The 6,907-nt window shown below is 39.0% G+C and overlaps 1 protein-coding gene across 1 annotated transcript in view; it reads left to right on the top strand.

Annotated features, from left to right (window-relative positions):
- Positions 1-1,329: 1,329 nt before the first annotated feature.
- LOC108714648 (G-protein coupled receptor 54) overlaps positions 1,330-6,907 on the top strand; it is a 32,846-nt gene continuing 27,268 nt past the window's right edge. The window contains exon 1 of the mRNA XM_018259070.2: positions 1,330-1,705. The gene's annotated coding sequence lies outside the window, so the exon portion shown is untranslated. The remainder of the gene's footprint in view (positions 1,706-6,907) is intronic.

Below are 6,907 nucleotides of genomic sequence, written 5' to 3'. Positions count from 1 at the left end.
TTTCAATTCGCAATTGATTTGCAAATTATTTCCCTGCCACCAAAGTTGCGGCGTAACTCAAACGTAGAGTATTCCCCATTTAAAAAGCTCTTGTAGACATTTGCAGCGCTAAAAAAAATATTGCAATTCTGTTTCCACATTAAGTACATTACTCTGATCCAGCTTTATATATACAACCATCCGCAAGGCAAATATTTTCACTGTGCAAATTATTCTGCATTGTGTGAAGTTTATAAATGAGTCCCACTATGAGAGGCATTTAGAGCCTGTACGTTTTTAATGAGAAGATTCTAGACTAGCAAATTTGAATAAAAACAAGCAATTAAGAGCCCCTTAATTGTTGTACTATGCAGGAGATAATGAGACAAGTAGCCTCAAAACAATCTCATCCTCTGCCTAAAAGGTTGAATGTAAGCTGCAGCACAAGACTTCCAAGCCAGAGAGACACATTAGGGATCAGAGGTGAGTTGCTGTTTCTTTGCCTTGGTTTATACTGGCGATATCTAGAATCCCAGTCCTGTGGCAACATTCCTGAATATGGGTATGCTTACAGCAAATGTATTGTGGAGGATTCTTCTGAAATCTCTTCAGTTTGCAAATACAGTATGATACCATTCTTTATACAGCTCTTTAAAGCATGTCATTTCTAGTATTTTCTTTTCATTGTTGACAGAGGGATTCTGGAGTTTGCCAATAAACTCTAATGAAATCTGTGCTTTTAGATTTCTAAAGGCACTGAGCATCAGAACCCTGAAAAGTGAACTTGCAATGTAATGAAATTAACCAGTACTTGAACTTCAAAGACTTCAGTGCAGCCTGAACTGTTTGTAGGAGGAAGCTGGAGGCTACAACTCGAATATATTATATAGAAATAATATATAGCAGATTTAGATATGAAAAAATGCCATGCATGACTGTGTACGTTTAAATGGATCACTTTGCATAACACATACATAATAACTGGGGCACACCCAATAACTGCTTAGGTAAGAGAAAACTTTAAGGGTGCCTTTTTGTATTGAAATCCCTGCTTTCTCCTAAGATAGTGTTGTTAAAGCTTGTTGTTGGCAGCATTAAAATAGTCAAATGGTATCATTTGTTCTCAAAGGAAACATTACAAATTACAAATAATTGATGAAAAGAAATATACTGCTCATTTTTTAGAGTTATTGGAGACAGAGATAACACTGCAGTTGACCCATATTATTAACACTAACGGATTGGTGGAAATAAACTGATGTGAAAATGAGAAAGTGCATTGATGTTTTTATTTTCATAGTATGGTACCAAACATGGGGTTATTTAAAGTATGAATCACATACTGCAGTATAAAAATAACAGTTCTATTAGTAGCAGCTTACAAAGTGAGGTGTAAGTATATTGGGGGAAGTGTACTGTAGCGTATTGTAATATACTATACTGTGAGTGCAGCTTTTTCCTATACCTCATTTCTAACACTACTTTAGAATGCCCAATTCACCTATGGTGGAATGCATAGAAATCAAAGGGGTCATTAATAACTAGATGGCTCTGAGGAAGCCGATTGGATCGGCGAAACTCGTCAGGTGGAAGTGACGTCACTACAAGCTGAGGGGAATGCCACGAGGAAAGAGGGGAAGAGAAAACAACATATTATCCAACCTCATACTCCACTGCATACCTGCATAAATACTTGTGACTATATGTGACTAACTTCATAGGAAATGTGAGTGCAAAACTTTTTTTTTAATTTTTTTTAATAATAAATAGACTTACATTATAGGATTTCTTGTTCCCTTTTTGGAGCGTAAAGGTAGTGAGGAGGATCTACACCTGTGAAATATTACATGTGATACCCCCTTTTTGGTCTTGTAAGTAGGCACTTCTGCTAAATTGGTGGCGGTTGTTGAAGTAAACCGGTGGTGTCATAATTGAGGGGAGAGGAAAATCTTACTAAGAAACTGCACAAAATAGGATTTACATCCACACACTGGGTGTTATCTAACATAATTGCAACATACTACACCATATAGAGTTTCTGATTTCTCCGTTGCCCCAGGCGCTGATCCACGTTTGTGATTGTGACTAGATGGCTCTGTTAGGTAAGGGATTCACTTGAGGAGGTCCTAGATCAGGTTTTTCTTAGAGGCACTTGTAGAAGATGTCCCTAGTGAAAGGCTATATATAAGAAAGGGAAAAATGTCCCACTTCCATTTTGGTTGAAAAGAAGTCAGAAGCGAATGACACCAGACAGCCTGAGGTTGACGAACTCAGTGAGGAACTATTGTCGAGAGTTTGGAAACATAGTAACAAGTTATGTTTGTGGAGCTCACTGTAGGTAGTGAGAGCAGTATGGTAGGAATCAGGGGGGCCAAATGGCCTGAGTATTTTGGTTCTGTTGCAGTTATGGTATTTGTAGAACCTGTACAAGCACTACTATTGAAGAAGCTACATTGTGACAGTGAATAAAGTTGTTCCTATGGTCATCTGCAAGACCATGTGGACCTCCAGTTTACTCTCCACTAAGTGTGCAACTACAAGTCCTTTCTATATGTGACGCATATATATATATATATATATATATATGTGGTACACACTCTAAATTGTTAATTCGGTCAGTTAATACTAAAGCTATTTGGATACAACTTTACAAGCACTGTATTCATGGTGATGAATACAGGTCTCTGCACTCCGTTTTGTGGCAACTCATTTACAGTATTGTGCTGATGGATTGGTTCTGTTTTTTCACACTCTCATTTGTGATAAGGTTACCAGATAATGTGAAACATTTGAGACACTATAGAAATAACCTAAAAAGTCTGCAACGACTATGTTTAAATTAACTGTTATCCATTTGTAATCAGTGTAGCCTAGCAATTTATTAGACGGGTCCCGATTTCTCAAGTGAACAAGTAACCTTAAAGAAAACTATACCCCCAAAATGAACACTTCAGCATCAGATAGTTTACATCATATTAAGTGGCATATTAAAGAATCTTACCAAACTGGTCTATATATTTAATTAAATATTGCTCTTTTACATCTCTTGCCTTGAGCCATCATTTCATGATGGTCCCTGTGCTGCCTCAGAGATCACCTGATAAGAAATACTACAACTCTAAGGGGCAGATTCACTAAGGGTCGAATTTCGAAGTTAAAAATACTTCGAAATTCGACCCTCGAATTGAAATCCTTCGACTTCGAATATCGAAGTCGAAGGATTTAGCACTAAACGTTCGTTCAGTCGATCAATCGAAGGATTTTTCGAACGATTAAATCCTTCGAATTGAACGAAGGAAAATCCTTCGATCAAAAAAAGTTTAGCAAGCCTATGGGGACCTTCCCCATAGGCTAACATTGACTTCGGTAGGTTTTATCTGCCGAAGTAGGGGGTCGAAGTTTTTTTTAAAGGGAAAGTACTTAGACTATCGAATGGTCGAATAGTCGAACGATTTTTCGTTCGATTCGTTCGATTTCGTTCGTATTCGAACGAATTTAACCAATTCGATGGTCGAAGTACCCAAAAAATACTTCGGAATTCGAATTTTTTTCATTCGAATCCTTCACTCGAGCTTAGTGAATCGGCCCCTGTAACAGGAAGTGTTGAAGCAAAAGATACAACTCTGTCTGTTAATTGGCTCATGTGACCTAACAAGCATGGATTGTTGGTATGTTTGTGTGCATAGTGAATCGTATGATCCCAGGGGGTGGCCCTTATTTTTTAAAATGGCAATTTTCTATTTATGATTACCCAATGGCACATACAACTAGAAAAGTATATTATTATGAAAATGGTTTGTTTAAATGAAGCAGGGTTTTACATATGAGCTGTTTTATGCAATATCTTTTTTATAGAGACATACATTGTTTGGGGGGTATAGTTTTCCTTTAAGAATCTGGAAACCTTTATCTAAGGGTTAATTACAGGAAAGCCTATAGTAGCCTATTACATATATTGCTGTTAATACATGGTAGCTGAATTGGAGAGAAGGAGGGGTAGTCTGAAAGGCTATAAAGCAAATGTCTAAAGAAGGGTAAACATCCAAACAAAGAAGTAAGTTGTGTTGTAAAATATATTGGGGCCTAATTCACAGAACAGGTGAGTGGTAAATAAGGTAGTACATACAGAGGCTCACCACACCTTTATTTAGAGCTTGAAAGTTTTACAAGCACTCACTGGTATAAAACGTTAGGTCTAGCTGTTTGGGATGTAACATAGTAACACAGTAACATAGTAAGTAAGGTTGAAAAAAGACACACGTCCATCAAGTCCAACCTTTTTTTTTTGAAGCCTCACCAATTTGCCTCAGAGGGGGAAAAAAATTCCTTCCTGACTCCAAAATGACAATCGGACCAGTCCCTGGATCAACTTGGACTATGAGCTATTTCCCATAACCCTGTATTCCTTAACTTGCTAAAAATCCACCCAACCCCTTCTTAAAGCTAATCTAATGTATCAGCATGTACAACTGATTCAGGGAGAGAATTCCACATCTTCACAGCTCTCACTGTAAAAAAAACCCTTCAGAATATTTAGGCGGAACCTCTTTTCTTCTAATCGGAATGGATGACCTTGTGTCAGCTGGAAAGACCTACTGGTAAATAAAGCATTAGAGAGATTATTATGTGACCCCCTTATATATTTATACATATCACCCCTTAAGCACCTCTTCTCCAGCGTGAACATCCCCAATTTGGCCAGTCTTTCCTCATAGCTAAGATTTTCAATACCTTTTACCAGCTTAGTTGCCCTTCTCTGTACCCTCTTTAATACAATAATGTCCTGTTTGAGTGATGGAGACCAAAACTGTACGGCATATTCTAGATGGGGCCTTACAAGTGCTCTATACAATGGAAGAATGACCCCCTCCTCCCGTGACTCTATGCCGCTTTTAATACAGCTCAAGACCTTATTTGCCCTTGATGCTGCTGACTGGCATTGCTCAACAATGCGGAAGTGTAAGAAGCATGTTTGAACGCAAGTACCTTTAATAAATAACGTCAGCATGTGAAAAACTTGAATTTTTTATAGCACAACCCCACTGGCATTTGTAAATGACCCCCAATATGCAGTTAAGTACAATAACCATTATTATCCATGAAGCTCTGTTATTGTATCTATAGCCTGCAATTACATGACAATAACATTATTTGTTCATTGTATAATACAGGCCCGGACTGACAATCTGTCCGATCGGGCAAATGCCCGAAAGGCCGCTCCCTTTACTGCTGAAATGGGCTGCTTCTGTTTTGTGCAGCTAAACTGTAGTCAAACTCGCTTGGGCCTGCCGGAGCTGCGAGAGACTACAGCACGCACCGTCACACGGATACACATACTGAGCGCAGGGAAATGGACGCATCTCCCTGTGAAGTTTACAGATGGTTAGTGCCTGCCAGTCACTAGAGTGTCTAGCAAGTGGTTGAGCTGGCACGCTGCGATTGGCCAGGAACCAGCATGAATTGAATCTTTTTCTCCTGCTGAAATAATGGCCTCAACTTTCGATGGTGACGCAACAACATTGACTCCGCCCAGCTCATGACGGTGCTTGTCAGAGCGCTAGGTTTAGACGGGCTAATTTCTAGACTGCACGGGAGGAGATGGCGCCTGGGTATGTTTTGGGGGCCGCTGCGGAGCTGGCTGACCAGGTAATAAGCTGAACCTGTCGCCACGTCACAATAACATCCTGAGGTTACGTTCTCCATTTTATGTACTAAATCAATATAGTGTATATGCCCCCCTTTCAATGAACTGGTGGTGTTTTCTATACTCTCATATGACTAAAGATTGGGAGAAACCATTCATAGAGAATGGGGGGAGCAACGTCGCAAGGGAGAGGGTAACTTTGTGTCATTACGAAGGGATAAGTGGGGTCGTGCGTATAAAATGCAAATAAGCTAATTTTGAGTTCATTACTCTCACGCACCTATCTTTCATATGCTCCAGTGTGCTCAGCATCAGCCCTGCGAAATCCCATTAAAGAAACACTGTCTTCAATATCTAACTTCATAGCTTTATAATTATGCACAGGGATCAGCCAATGAAAATGGACTTCGGAGTATCCCTTTAGTTTTCCCCAAGGTTGTAAATCATTTAGATAAGGACCTCACTGGGGTAGTCATTAAAGGCACACCATTTGTTACTGGTCTAGTAACCCATAGCAACCAATCTGCAGGCAGCAATTACTTGGCAGCTGTTTGACAGCATCTGATTGGTTGCTACCGGGAAAAAAGTGATATACTCCTCTGAGCATTTTTTTCAATTTACATAAAGTGTTTTTTTTCAGACTAGGGTAGTCTGGGCCCACTGGGCCTGCACCATCGGCCACATTGTGTGTGTGTTTTCACCTGCTGATGTAATTATGAGATAATTATGATAAGTAATAAGCGCAGATGCTATGCTGTGCAGCTGTCCAGCTCTTCTGCTAAAATACCCACAATTCTCTGTCAGCCCAAGCAAAACTATAGGACACTCTTTGTCATCTCATTTCAGGAAGGTAGTCTGTTAGCTCATAAGCACACACAAACATCACTGGTGTCGCTTTATTTGGCCTAGAGGTTGTTTATATTAAACCAGATATCCTATCTACACTTATTGACAATAAAACAAAATTTTATCTAAGTTTATTGACATTTTTTCATGGATTTGCTCTCAAAACCCATTCAATGCATACTTCTGAGATTCCTATTGCACCTGCCATACAACAATACAGTTATGAGGACCTGTTATCCAGAATGTTCAGAGTGGGGTTTTCCAGATAACAGATCTTTCCGTAATTTGGATCTTCATACCTTAAGTCTACTAGAAAATCATGTAAATATAATAAATATAATAAATAAACCCAATAGGCTGGTTTTGCTTCCAACAAGGATTAATTATATCTTAGTTGGGATCAAGTACAAGCGACTGTTTTATTATTACAGAGAAAGG

The sequence above is a fragment of the Xenopus laevis genome, chromosome 1L (assembly GCF_017654675.1).
Source record: "Xenopus laevis strain J_2021 chromosome 1L, Xenopus_laevis_v10.1, whole genome shotgun sequence".
NCBI lineage: Eukaryota > Metazoa > Chordata > Amphibia > Anura > Pipidae > Xenopus > Xenopus laevis.
The sequence above is the reverse complement of the archived record's forward strand: the minus strand, read 5'-3'. Positions and strand labels throughout refer to the sequence as shown.